Raw genomic sequence first — 14,737 nt, forward strand, 5'->3', positions numbered from 1 at the left:
CGAAAAACTCTCAGAGTCCTCTATTCAGATTTCTAGTCAATTTTACAATAATATTCACCGAGTTCTTAGTGATCTCAGTTTTTGTCATTTCTCAATTTTTTTATTTCTTAGCTTATTCAAGTGAAAAAGGGTTCATTTTTTTTGTTGTGTGGGGTAGAATCATCATCTTTCAGAATCCTATATTTCTCTAACCCTATCTTAATTATGGATTCTATTCAAAAACTCACACCTCATAACTATCATTATTGGAAGACTACAATGACCAAATTGCTTCGGTCTAGGGATTTATGCTCTTATTTAGATGAGATCTAGCCCAACTTGACTAGTGAGTTTGAGATCGTTCAATTTAAGGACAAGATGGATTATGCTATGGGTTTGATTGACCTACATAATTCAAACAATATTCAATTCCATATTGATTCTTGCACCACTCCTAGGGCTATGTGGCTCAATTTTGAGCAGATTTTTGGGGGTATTAATGAGTTTTATGCACTTCACCTTGAGACGAATTTGACATCATTGACACCTAATTCATTTCCCTCCATTGAGGAGATTTTTGAGAAGTTCATATCCATCAAATCGTACTTACAAAGTTGTGGCAAGCAGAAAATTGACAAGGAGTGCATTTTTCTGATTTTGTCCAAGCTTTGAGACCAATTTTAGTTCTTTTCTTAATCATTTTATTCCACCACGGATGCTCTGGGTACTGCATTCACTATGACTCTATTTAAGGTGTTATGTTAGTTCTTGACATGATAGAAGGCTAAGCTATCACAACTTTATTAAGTTTTTGGTCCTAAATCTCAGGCCATGGTTGCTTAGACTTCTACATCTATAGGAAAACTAAAGAAGAAGAAGAAGAAAAATAGTAGAGGTACACAATCTACTCATCCAACTTCAGAGTCACATGGAAATGATTCAAATTCTTCCTCCTCTTCCAAGAGGTCTTCATCCAGGAAGGAAAAGCCTAAGTGTGCTTATTGCACCAAGTTAGGACACGATGAGCATTAGTGTTATGCAAAGTAGATTGATGAGCTAAAAGAATGTCTTCAGAAGAATAATATTCAACCACCTTCATCTAGTGCATCATCTTCCACCACTTTAGGATCTAGACATTTTGGATCTATCTATGCCATGTGGTGAAGACAAGATGAAAGGCCATGCTCTCTTTGCATTGACACATTTTAGTCCTGTATATGTTTTCCTTCTTTAGGAGACTCACATCATATGGAATCATCAGAGGGTATGCTATCTTCTTTTGGGCATCATTATTTTTGACAAATTTTGATGGGAAATAACACTTACATGAGTGTTAACGAGAGTGGTTCTATTGAGTTTGATGGTGGCACATTCAATATTGTTATTTATGTGCCTACATTATCTTCCAATATCCTTTCCATTTACAAGGTTACTCACAATGGGACAAGCAATATAGTTGAGTTTGCCTCTAATTCAATGCTCATTAGAGATCTGTATAGTAGAGAGTTTGTTGTAGTTGGTAGTGTTGATCATACATCATGCTTGTATGATTTCTCTCATTTTCCTCTTATTAAGCATGTAATTCCATTGACTAGTCTTATCTCTCATGCACCAAAAGTAGATTAAAAATATGAGGAGAGGTTTGGTCACTTGAACCTATGTGTGCTTTAGTAATCCATAATGGTTCCTGAAACTTGTTTTGATCCTCCTCCACCGCTTACTTCTTCAGAGATCAGTACATATCAATAGGTTGATTGTTCCCTTCTAGTTTTAGTAGAGTGGGGTGAGTACTTCCTGATATTGTAGCATTGCTTGATACTTCACACACTCTAGACATTGGGGACATGTAGTACCTTGTTCATTTCATTACATCTCTTGCTTTTGGAGAGGGTTTTTTTCCCATGTGGTTTCTCTCATTTTCTCCATTTCGAGAGACCTCATTGGTGTGAGTTGCATAGCTTTGCATTGGTTTGTACATGAGTATCTAATCAGGCCTAGTTACTGAGAATCATTCATGCATGCATTTTGCATTCATCATTAGCTCTTTATCTTATCCCTAATTTAATCTTAAGGGGGGGGTGTTCAAGTAATTAGGACACTTATCTAATTATTTATTAATTAGGTCCTTTAATTACTTTTTCACTTAAGCTAAACTTAGGTACTTTTTATTATCTAGAGTTTTCTTTTCTAGCTTTATTTATAGATGAAGTTGTGCTTAATTTATCACTACTATGTGTTTCTTTAGTTCTCCTATTTTCAGCATTAGTTTTTGCTCCTAGGGTTTTGTTTATCCTTTTTAAGGATTCATTCAATGTAATTATATTTTCAATATTATTTGTGCAATAATACAAAATTCTCTAGTTGTTAAAGCATATATTATCTTTGTTTGATCTCTTTTGTATGATAGGTGTTATTTTTGTAGATGAATCTTGGATCATGTGGTTGATCATCAACTTCTACATATTTGAGGCATATTTAAAAGGTTTCAAGATTAAAAAAACATCATTTCATTAACACACAATAAAGAAGTCTTTATTGAAGGTAAATTTTATCTTTATTGAAATTAAAGGTGTTCTTACAGTAGATTAAGTCTATAAAATGTCTTCCTTGCTTTGAAAAGTAGATTTACATTGAATTTTCAAGTCATAGAGTGACTAATTTTGAGTTACAATGCATAGTATCTTAATTGAAAAAGAACCTAAAGAAGCAACAATATTTTTACAAAACTAAAAAATAACTAACTTAACTACTTCCTAAACATCCTATATCACATCTCTAACATGGGAGAAACAATAGGGCAACCCTAAGACTAAAAATTAAATGTTGAATGTAGGCCACCTACTTTGGGTGCCCATGAAGAACATTTGTTGATGTGTCCTCTTAATTGGAGTTGTGAAATGAGTTTTGACTTGGTATTAGATTGAATACTTTACTTGGAGTCTCTAGATACTTATCACATGCTTCCTAATGGTCCCTCGAGTCTTCAAATATTGTCCCAACTACTTAAACTACCTCCTAAAACTTCTCACAAGATTTATAGCTCATCCTGGATGTTCTCCATCTATTCATAATTTCCCTTTACTTCTCCAAATGCCATGATTCCCTTTATGCATTCTTATAGGACATGCATTTTGAATAGTTCAAAATAATTAATACTCCTTGAAACAATGTTGGATGAGATCTCCTCCATTATGAAAATCATCTCAAAACTACTTAGTCATATTCACTCTGCAAAATATTTTGACACTCTTCCCTCATGTATTACACTTTTATGGATTCAACCACTGTCATGCTATGTGTTTTAGCTATTCATGTGGCTTCATTTTACTTAGGGTGGATTGTCTTGTACCCTCTATTCTACAAGGTCTTCCATGCAAAAGACTATCATTTCCTCATTTATTGTTCATTCTAGAAGTTTGTCTCCTTGTTCATTTTGTACCTTCTATTAAGATTGTCAGTAATCTTTTCCATTTGGCTATCATTGGATCACCGTGCACTCTCAAGGACTTGTTATCCTCGATTTCAACGCGGCCAAAATCATGAGGCAACCCTATGAAACTAGTCCATTTTGTACCTTACGATCTCTAGGAGAGCTTGATCGACTTCGTCGGTTAGCTCATTTTTTTTTTGCTTTTTGCTTTCCTTTTTATAGTTTTCTAATTTTTTAAGATTTGCAGTTTTCCTTACAGGTCAGATTTTAAAGTCTGAATCGTAGGATTCCTTCTTTTCAAAGGTAATTGCACATCGGACTTTAAAGTCTGATGTGCAAAGGTTTGATTTTCTCCTGCAGATCGGACTTTAAAGTCCAACCTACAGGAAATCCTTTCCCTGCAGTTCGGACTTTAAAGTCCAATCTGTAGGTTGTCTAGTCAAAATGTTGCAAGTCGAACTTTAAAGTCCGACTTGCAAGGGTTTTATTCCTACATGTCGGACTTTAAAGTCCGACATGCACTGCGTGATTAGTAATTAATAATCGGATTTATTGCTAATTTAGGAGATTATTTATTGAATTTTGTAGATTATTTCTTCATTCTTGTTTGTGAATTCTCCTCCACGTGTGCCCTCCTTCATTTTCCTCCATTTTTCATTCGTCGGCCTAGTGGATTTGTCGAATCCCTATCATATTTTTGTTCATCGTTGTGGATTGAGGTAGGTTTTGTTTTATTTTTATTTTTCCTTTCGGTTTTTTCCCCTGCATTTTTTTCCTCTTTGGGTTTTTTGTTGGTTGGATGCATATCAGGCATTAAGGTCTGATTGTTCCTCAAAATCTCCCGATCCGCAAGTTATGTGCTATTGTCTATCTTCTTTTCCCTTTACCCAGCCTACATGATGGAGTTTATAACCTGATCTGCAGGACTCTGTGCGAAGATTTCTCTGCATATCAGATTTTAAAGTTCGATATACAAGAGTGTAAACTTCGCATATCGGACTTTAAAATTTGATATGCAAAGAGGAGAATGTCAATCGGTTTCCCTTCCCCAACCTACACATCAGACTTTAAAGTCTGGTGCATAGGTTTTCCAAATATTTTACCTATGTGCACATCGGACTTTAAAGTCCGATGTGCTAATGATTTTTTTCCCCAATTTGCACATCGGACTTTAAAGTTCGATATGCAAGAAAAGATGTTTTATCCTCGCACATTGGACTTTAAATTCTGATGTGCAAATTTTGTCTCCTAAGGTGCAAATCAAACTTTTTTCCCTGACCTACTATTTTTGACAATTTTGCTCCCAAGCCTATTCTCAGTCCAATTTTTTGATCCGATTGATTAAAGTTGATTTTATTGATGATGATAACTATCAAAGAGGATAATCATAAGTGTTGAATGTAGTCATTTGCAAATCTCAAAGCCCTCTCATGACAAATCAAAGCCTTCTTCGAGCTAGTTGGAATCTTCTCTGGGTAAAACATCAACAAAAAAGATGAAGTACAAGTATGATAAGTACTTGAATTTATACCCAGAAAGTTCAGTAGACTCAAACATCAAGGAGATCAAAGATACAAAAATTGGACATGTTAGTATGCAAGAGTTTGTTGATCAAGTTGAGAAAGCTCATGCCCGCCTAACAAACCTGATCAAATCCGAGTTGCATAAATATGCATCTTTCCCAGTTGCAGCTCATGATCCAGATTTTGTACTTGCAGTAGCGGATCACTTCAATCCAAATACGAGACAGGTTAGGGATGTTGATCAAAATGTCATCATGACTTTGGATAGTGTTTTCTTCAACAATGTTTTCAAAGGTTCTCCAGTTGAAGAAGTAGCTGACATTTCTCAAGAAAGTGCTCAAGAGTACTATGAGAAAAATGAGGTCAAATGTAAGAAAGTGATCAATACTGTGTACCTCTTTGCTGCCAGAAATTCCACCACCTCATGATGGCCCAAGTTTTTTCACAGGAGTGACTTCAATGAGGAGTACAATGACATGGTCACCATGTTATCAAGAGTGAAGGGTTTAAAGGACTCTCACTACTTTCAAAGATGGATGTGTTATTACATTAATATAATCAGGAAAGGGGCTTCCAGGATTGATTGGGGTGAGCAGATCAATGATGCACTCTGTGCATAGTTGAAAGAAGTCAAAGTAATGCTGAAATTTTATATGACTTCCTACCTGGTTTATGCAGCCGCTTCTATGAGGCAATATCTAGGTTTGTCTACTAAAGGTGATAGGAGATTAGTTCTTGTTTGGGAATACTATGATCAACTTACGATCAAGAATCAAGGTAGCCACTTTAGAAGAGTTAATGATGCCTTCTTTATTGTGTGGAAGTGCATGTTTGATAAGAGCCTGCAGAAGAAAAGATTATTAGAGGCTACATATAATAGGGTGTCTCATTTTGGATGTGTTTTCCTTCAGTTCCCAACATTCACTTACATTCGGATTAGATGTTTCTCAGGTGAACCCTTCATTCTACCAAGGTATCCTTCTGACAAGATCGTTCTCATGGAGTTGTGTCGATAACTAATCTATGTGCATGAAAAGCAATCGCAAGCACATAAGAGTGGGTTGAATTTCCCAGAATCAATTGGCAAGTACTCAGTTCTAACTAACCCCAAAGCCAAAAACATGGAGGAAGAAATGTAATGGAATACTATGAGGAGCTTCAAGGCATGAAACAATTTTGATTTTTGTGGCATGAAGAACAAACTCAAGAGGAGTTACACCCATGTCTATAGGTTTGAAGATGTATGAGCGGACTATCAAATGAAGAAGATATAAGAAGGATGGATTTCAGTCATCTTACCTTGGAACAGATTGAAAACGTGGATTTGGTAAAGATCCCAATAACCATGGAAGACACTGATGACATAATAGACCCTATCTATTATGAAAATAACATTATTGACTCTCTGCTCCCACCGGTGCAATGGTCAAAAAAGGAAAGTAAATCTATCACTCAAAGAATCTCTCCAATTTTGGCAAACACCAATGCATGGTTTCTTAAAAAGAATCTTAGAATGAAACAACTTCCTGCTAGTTCTAGAGATGATGATAATAGTGATGGCCCAGTTGGTAAGACAACTATGGCTAAAACAAGAACCAAGGCCAAAGCAGATTCACAAGCATTATCCTCAACTCTTGGAACGCAATCCAAGGGGAAAGGACCCAAAATCAAGTTCGCAATTAAAGAGTCCAAGAAAGTTGAATCATCTTCAATAGTATAGGAGACAGCCATGAAGGAACTAGAACAACAAACTACTACAGATACTGGAAAAGAGAAAGAGATGGAAGAAGGTAAAATTCCTCAACAAGAGGAAGCACAAGTTGAAGAAACATCACATCTTGGTGAAGTTAATATTCCAGCCACTTCACAGGTACCAACTCATTCACAAGTGATTATCCATTCCATCAATTTTGATTCTGATCAAAAGGAAGAGGAATTCAATGACGAGGACTTGGATATGGGCATGACTCAATCAAAGACTGCTCAACAATTATTTGCACTATCCAACTTTTCCAGCCTTAATGATATTCGTTCAACCACTATTAAATCTTCAATATTGGAGTTTCCTGAAGCTATGGAGCAAGCATTCACAGAACAACAAATGATGACTTTGTCTTCTACAGTGGTCATAACAAAGATTCCATCTTAGGTAAGCACTAAAGTTATTTCTACTACGACAGTTATAACAGAAATTCCACCTCTTGTTACTATTCAAGTTGTTACAACTACACCTTCCACTTTCTCCTCTATGGCCATAACTAAAGAAGGGTCAGCATCAACAGTTGTTGTTGCATCAGCAGGTATATCACTGGATACTTCAACATTGATATCAGTCACTGCTGCCAGTTCAAGCCAGCATGCTCCTGAAATACCAAGTGACACTTAGCAAGAAGCAACTACCCCACCAACCAATCCTGAATTACCACCTTGGATGGAGGTAGTAGCACCTAAGAGGAAGAAACAGTTGATTTCGCCTGATGAGTTTGACTTTGAGAAATTGGTTCATCCAAGGCCTAAGGGAACAAAGAAGTCAAAGACTATTTCTCGGGTGTTAGTAGACCCGACCTCTAAAAGGATGTATGCTGAGGTCATGGTGCCATCATCAGATAAGAATAAGGATGATATACGACCTAAGGATTACATCATGCAGACTGTAGAGCTTGGGGAGGAGACACATGAAAGTGTTAAGCTAGATTCTCATATGGCTTTAAACTCTTTGTTAAGAAGACTTGATCAAGAGAGGGATGAGAAGAATGAATTAAAACAGAAATGTGAACAGTTTACTAATGTTCATCTGAAAGTTATTGAATCCTCTAAGGAAGTTGAGCCCATAGGATCCTCAATGGACGTTGAATCTCTCAATAAAATTGAATAGGTAGGAGCCAAGGACTGAGTGGTGGACAAGTGAATAGCACGGCTAAAGTCAGAAGGGTCTTATCTCCTAAGCTCAATAGTTGGGTTATTGACAAATTTTGAAGTGATCCAAAGTCAAATGCAAAATGTCAAAACTTCACTATCTCGGGAGATTGAAAATATTGGAAAAAGTACAACACTCTGGAGCAAAATGGAGGACTTCAGAATAAACGTCCTCGTTGAAAATAAAGTGGTTCCTTCAAGGGAAAAATATATCCGAATCTTGTCGCTACTGTCTTACAGGAAAGATACAATAAAGTTGATGATAGCAGAGCTGGATCGAGAATGGAAGGAAGGTGATGATGAGATTGATCTCATCTCTGCCAAGATTGTTGGCCTTCCTTGTTATCTGTATGATAACAATCAGAATCTCATTACTAGTGATGCCATCACACAGGAACTTATGTCCTTAATGGATCACTGCACTGGACAAGACTTCTCACTTGGTGCATTCGATAAGTTACTTGAAATCCAAGTCAGTTTTGAGGTCCTCACATCCATGCTAAAGGACAAGAAAAATAATTTTGTAGAGGTTGAGGATACGATCTCCCGTGTTCATGTGATCACAGATTCTACCTAGACTTTGAACCAAGCAGAGATGGAGGCCATCCTGACTAGGTTTGAGGAATTCCACAAATCAAATGAGGAGGAGAAAAATGAATAAAGTGCCCCTTTTTGGCATTTTCTTTCCATGTAGTTGCATTTTTAGATGCTGCAAGTTTTCTTGCAGATGCATATTTTCTTTCTGCCATAGTTGTAGTCAAGTGGGACTGTGGAGTTAAATTAGTCAACTGTGCCCACATTTTTCTCCAATTTTCTTATATATAAGGGGGACCCTCATTTGTATATTTTTATCTAGGATTATGCTAAGAAAAACTCTGCTAAATTTTTGCCTCAACTATTACCATTTTTTAGAGCTCTCACACTTTTGTCTTGACTGAGAATGTTGGCATGTTCATCTTCATGTTTATAAATCCACTATCACCATGTCTATTTTACTTGTTCTTGTGCTTTCTACTATCCCTGCCCATTGTGATATCTTCTCTATTTGTCATCTACCAACCTTGTCCCCTTGCAAATAATCACCATCTCCTTGACCTTTACTTTTAACTTTGGATGCTTTGTTTGTAACTTTCTTATATCATGACAACCATTTTCTTATTTTAATGATGCAATGCATCTAGCCTTTTTAATTGTCACTTTGGCTTATTTTTCTATGAAATGTTATCTTTCCATCATTGAATAGGAGATAATAATGTCATGCTCATTTTGTGTTGTTCATTCTCTTTATTCATTGTCTAAGAGAGATGACTATCTATTCCTTAAGGGTTATGGTAAAATATTTGTTCATTCATTGTCTTCTTGTTATTATTTGCTTAATCATCTATCTTATGGTCTTTTGGCTACTTATTCATGCATGCTTTGTCATCACTATATTTTCTTTTCAATTTATTTCTCACCATAGTATTGCCATCCATAGTCTTGTTCTGTGCATTGACCAATATTCACTATATTTCATGTTGATTCCCAAATCAGTAGATTCTAAATCCTAAAGGAATAGCCACTAACTTATCAATAGGCTTAGAATAGGATTTGGCCAACGAACAAGGTTTAGTCTTAAGACTTAACACTTTTGCACTTTTGGCTTTGCAAGAGTAAGGCAAGTATACCTAGCAGTACCTAATTAAGTGATTCTATTAAAAGTATGAGCATTTCTTTTGGTAGATATCCCAATGAAAATATACCAAGGAAAGTTTTAATACCATAGGCTTTGGTTGCAATCCTGGTTTAGACATTCACTCAGCTATTGGGACTGGTTATACACTAACTAAACTCCTACTCCTACTCCTATAAATGGAAATGAAAAGTTATCCTGAATATAAGTGATTCTAAAACAACTTGAGAAGAGGAATAGGTGCCCATCATTGAATGAACAAAGTCCGATATGCAAATAGTTCAAAACTTACTATAACATACATTCATTGAGTTACATTTGAACACTTAATGGCTTGCATATCATTTTCTTTAAAATCATAATAGGTTGAAGGATATTTCAATATACACACATTGTAATAATATTGAAACAAATTTTAACCCTTTCATTAAAAGAGACCCATACATCAAGATCACACGTTCCTACTTGAAGAAGACAAAATGATATGCCATTAACAAAAAATCATAAAATATGTACACAAAGAAGTGAGACAACTTACAAATGAATCTCTTTATTAATCTTCAAAAAATCTAATACATCATAGCAAATAACGTCTATAGAAAGGAAATATTCTAGCTTTATACTCCTTCAAAATGTTTCCTATTACACACTACTTCTCAAAATGTTCGAATCCCTTCTCACTGGCCCTGAATTCCCTTTTATAAGGCAAGGGATAAAATCAAGCTTTAGGCTAAGTGAGACACATGTCAAAAAAAAATTCCTCAAATTACAATATGTCATGAGGCATCTTTCCTCTTTCTCTGCACACAATCATTCTAGGAGCATTAAATGCAAGCAGCTGTGAGGACAACTTCTGGAGATTGGGGTTGTAGGTTCAATGGATGTTTCTCAGATGACTCTCTCCAATAGTACTAATCATGGTCAGTCTCAATTTTAGCATTGGGGTAGGTGAATTGAAGCCAGTATGCATTAGTTGGAAGCTCACATCGAACCTTCCAAAAATGGAAATTTGCAAAAACATAGGAATTACAAAATGGAAGAGACAATGACAAATCCTCCTCCTCAGGCTGATCCTCTTCAAGAGAGCAATATTTCTTGTGCCAAGTGTCTTCCATCAGTGGGCCAAACAAAGGATTTCAAATTCTGCAGCTTATTCATAGCCTCCTTTGTTTTGTCAACAGGTATGATTGCAACTTCCAAAGTGAATTTATGGTACAAGGAGTCAACATCAATGATTTTATCTATGATCAAATGAAATGAATATTGATGATTTGGATCCTCAGCCAATAGATTCAAAATTGTGTTAATTGCCTCCCTAAAATTTAGCCTCCAATTGTCAGGATTTTTTTCCTACTCGTCCTAAGTCAAAATAGTGGGAATATCCCACTTTTGAAGGCCTTTGAATGACTCAACGTTTTCTCTTAATGCCTTCCTTTCTTCCTCTACATGGGAGAGCTCTTTTATTAATAGGTTGTAATTCTTCCATGTGGTTCCCACAATTTGGGGTGCAATAGGCTCATTTTTTATTGACAAAAGAATTTCTCTCAACTATGTGGCCTTAGGGAACCACGAGACCCTAAGAGGTTGAAAGAATGAAATAATATCATCTAGCTGGCCACACAATTGTAATACCAAAGAATAGGAGGCATGGACTTCATCCTATTTATTAAGCACCCTATTTGATGTCAATATAATCAATAAAATCCTATAGAACCCCATTACCATTTAGTTGTCATCAATGACAACATCCACCATTCTCATCTGAGTGTGTAATGCCAAAAAACTCCCCCTTTCGCATTGATGGCAACACTCATGAAAAAAATTAAAAACCAAAAGTGCTCCCACTGAGAAAATGATCTCCTTCAGTATCTCTATCACTCCCCCTTTGACATCAATGACAAAGGTTGTAAAAAAGAATCAAAAAATTCAAAATTCTACCCTATTGCATGTAACCTTTTATGTATAATTTGAAAGATATCTTCTACAATCAGATTAAGTCCTTGCAAAAATTTAGAACTATCAGAAATGATATCCTCTGTCTGTCGGATCATGCCGGTTAGATGATGCATTTGTTCCTCCAGTGATCTTCCTCCTAGAATAGTAGCCTTAGATAGTCCATTTCGGTGTGTCAACATAATGTCCAATCTAGGACCAAGTTTGTTCTTTAGCTCCCGAGCTTTTAACATTAAACGAGCTTTCTCATTTTCAAGTTTTTTAATTTTCTCCTCATATACTGCCATTTCTTGATCTAAAACTGAAGTGAGTTTGGAAGAACTAATCAGGTTATCTGCTACATCATCAGTTTCCTTCTGTGTCTATTTAATCTGATCATCAATATCAATAGTCAAATGATGTGGCTTGCAAAGATCTCTATACGGTTCCTTAAACTCCAAAATTGTTGAATTTAGTGTCGGTATTAAGGAATCTAACTTTTCTGTATAGTCCTCAATAAATTTATTAAAGAAATCTATCTTCTCCTTATTTATCCTTTCTCTAATCATCTCCTCATTAATCTTATCAATCGACTAAATATTAGATGAAATGAATTTAGACAATGTGTCTAACTTACCAATAGAGCCTACAATATTATCTACCTTACATGTCGATGCTATTTGTTGTAAACTAGGTAAGGTGTCATCAATAGCCTTAGATTCTAAGGCATTACATTCAGTGATCTTCTTGATAGAATATAATAAAACATATGTCACATTTGTAGGTTTGAAGTCCATGGTGGAAAGGCTAGGCTCAGCAATAACTTTCTTTTCTTCTGATAATTGTCCAATTGCCTTAACCACTTCTTCTATATTTCCATCATTGACCTCAATTTTATTCATTTTTGCTTCCTTTTTCTCACTCTGTGTGTCAACTGTGTTTACAATCTTACTGTCATCCTTACTTTTTGTCTTGCTGACTGTCGGTTCAGCTGTACTCTATTTAGGCTCTTTCTTTGTTGGTTTCTCTACCTTTTCTTGAGTGTCAACATTTATATGTTCAGTTTGTGCTTTTACCTCTGCTTCTGCTTGTGCTTTTGTCGGTTTCTCTATGTTAGGTGGAGTAGCATCAGGGATGGTATCTATTTTCTTAACTTTTGTTGTTTCCACAATATTCTGAGAGTCAACAGTGTTGACTAGTGGCTCAGAGATCTCAATATTTGTGGCTTCAGTTTTCTTTTCTTCAACATTCTCAGAAGATTTATCTATAATTACATTGATATCCTGAGTGTCCACATTCATGGTGAAAAGAATGTTTGACTCTAGATCAATATTCTTAGTGTTCACTTCCTCTATTTTCTCTTCCTCATGATCAACCTGTGCCTCAACTTGTTCTTTAACATGTTTCCCTGCTTGTTTCTCATCTTCTTTCTCTGTCACTACCGATGGTGTGTCATTAGCCGGTGGGGGTAGGTTATTCTCGATAGTCAAGTTAGAAATACTACCAACTTTTTTCTTACCCTTATCACTTTTCTGATATACTTTGGTGAAAGGTTTGTCTATTTTCTGTCTATCCTTCTCTTCCTTCTTCTCTTTTAAATTTTGCTGCTTTATCACTTTCTGTCTCAGAAGAAGTAACAACCGGGGAAACATGAGCTACTGGATGCTATTCTGATTGACTTTTTACTTCAGCGGCAATACCATTGATATTCATTAGACCTTTTGTTACCTCTTTAACTACTTTAGAAGAATCTCTCATGAATTTGTCTCTTTTCTTCCTCTCCTTCATCATGGATACATCACTCTCAATTATTTCAGCTGTGCCAAATATCTTCTCAGTCGGTTCCCTTGGTGCATCAAGAAGTATCTTTGCATAAGACTCAACAATGTCCAAATCTATTTCATAGCCCATCTTTGTTATCCAAATGGTTCGAGGAGCAACAACCTCCATCCATGTCTCATCTCTCTTTATTTGCCATGAACCCTGCTAAGTACAAGTCGAACTATCTCATCCAGAAATTCAGGAATGTTCAAGATATCAACAAATCCTAAATCCTCAACAATCTTATGCTTTGGCTTGATTAAACCTTGTTTGTCAGTTACAAAATTTTGGTATATGTTTTTCAAATCATCAGACCCTAAATTCTCTATGTTGCAATGAATATATATTCGCGGACCTTCAACAAAAGCAACTCCCTTTGAAATTTTAGAAAATGCACCAATAGAATCATCTTGCTTAGCAATCTCAAGAATGATCTTAAAAACGGGTCGAGGATGCTTAACATTTTCTACCACAATAGGGTTTGCAATGAATTCGGGAACAAAAGATGAAGTAGCCATGATACTAAAATAAATACCTTTCCTGCAAGTGAAATCCTTTGAAATGCCCTGAAAATGTCTTAGTTGCTTCGCCTCTTGAATGCCTTCATGCTCTTCATAAATTTTAATGCTTTGTGATTCGAAATGAGAGGTTACAATGCCTCTATAACCAAAAGGTTCACCAACAACCGCATTAAATGCTTTCGGTTAAGTGAAAACTTAACATGTATGTCCGTAAAGAAGAAATATAACTTCTTACCATCAACCAAGGGTAAAATACATGATTTTCAATTTGCTACATTACCCCTAAGGATTATTCCTTAGTTAGATGAAGTACCTCCTACTAGTGTAGGACTACCCTGTTCTGCCAGTGTAGCAACAGATTCACCACTACTCTGATCTCTCTTTCTAATCCATTGTTTAGAAAATTCTTGCTTGATTTCAGTCACCTTTTGTTTGCCTTTGTTATTGGATCCTTTGTTGTTCACTGGTATAGTCTTGCTTCTACAAAGTTTTGCAATATGCCCAATCTTGTTACATGCATAAAAAGTTACATTATTTCTCTGAATAGCCTTTCCATAACCTTGACCAGTTTGAGTTCAGCATTGATTAGATAAATGTCCAAATCTACCACAAACATAGAATTTCACATTCATTCTACAATTGTCTGAGTTATGTGTGTAGGGAAAAAAGCGAGACTAGGTTAATCATGCCCTAATCCTACCTTTCGACACACATTACGGAATACGAAAGAGCCTAGAGATATCACACAATTGGCTACTTCTTTTGGTGAAAGAGAGAGCCACGGGATATCTATTAGGATTTCTATTTCCTTGTTGAAATTGTAAGATCAAGTAGTGCAAGTTCAAACCCTAATCTCAAAATGCAAATATGAACTAATAACAAGATTGTAGAATTGAGATTAAACAATGAACAGCTATAAGTGTAAGGATAAAATAAGAATGCA

Source organism: Cryptomeria japonica, chromosome 3, assembly GCF_030272615.1.
Source record: "Cryptomeria japonica chromosome 3, Sugi_1.0, whole genome shotgun sequence".
Taxonomy (NCBI): domain Eukaryota; kingdom Viridiplantae; phylum Streptophyta; class Pinopsida; order Cupressales; family Cupressaceae; genus Cryptomeria; species Cryptomeria japonica.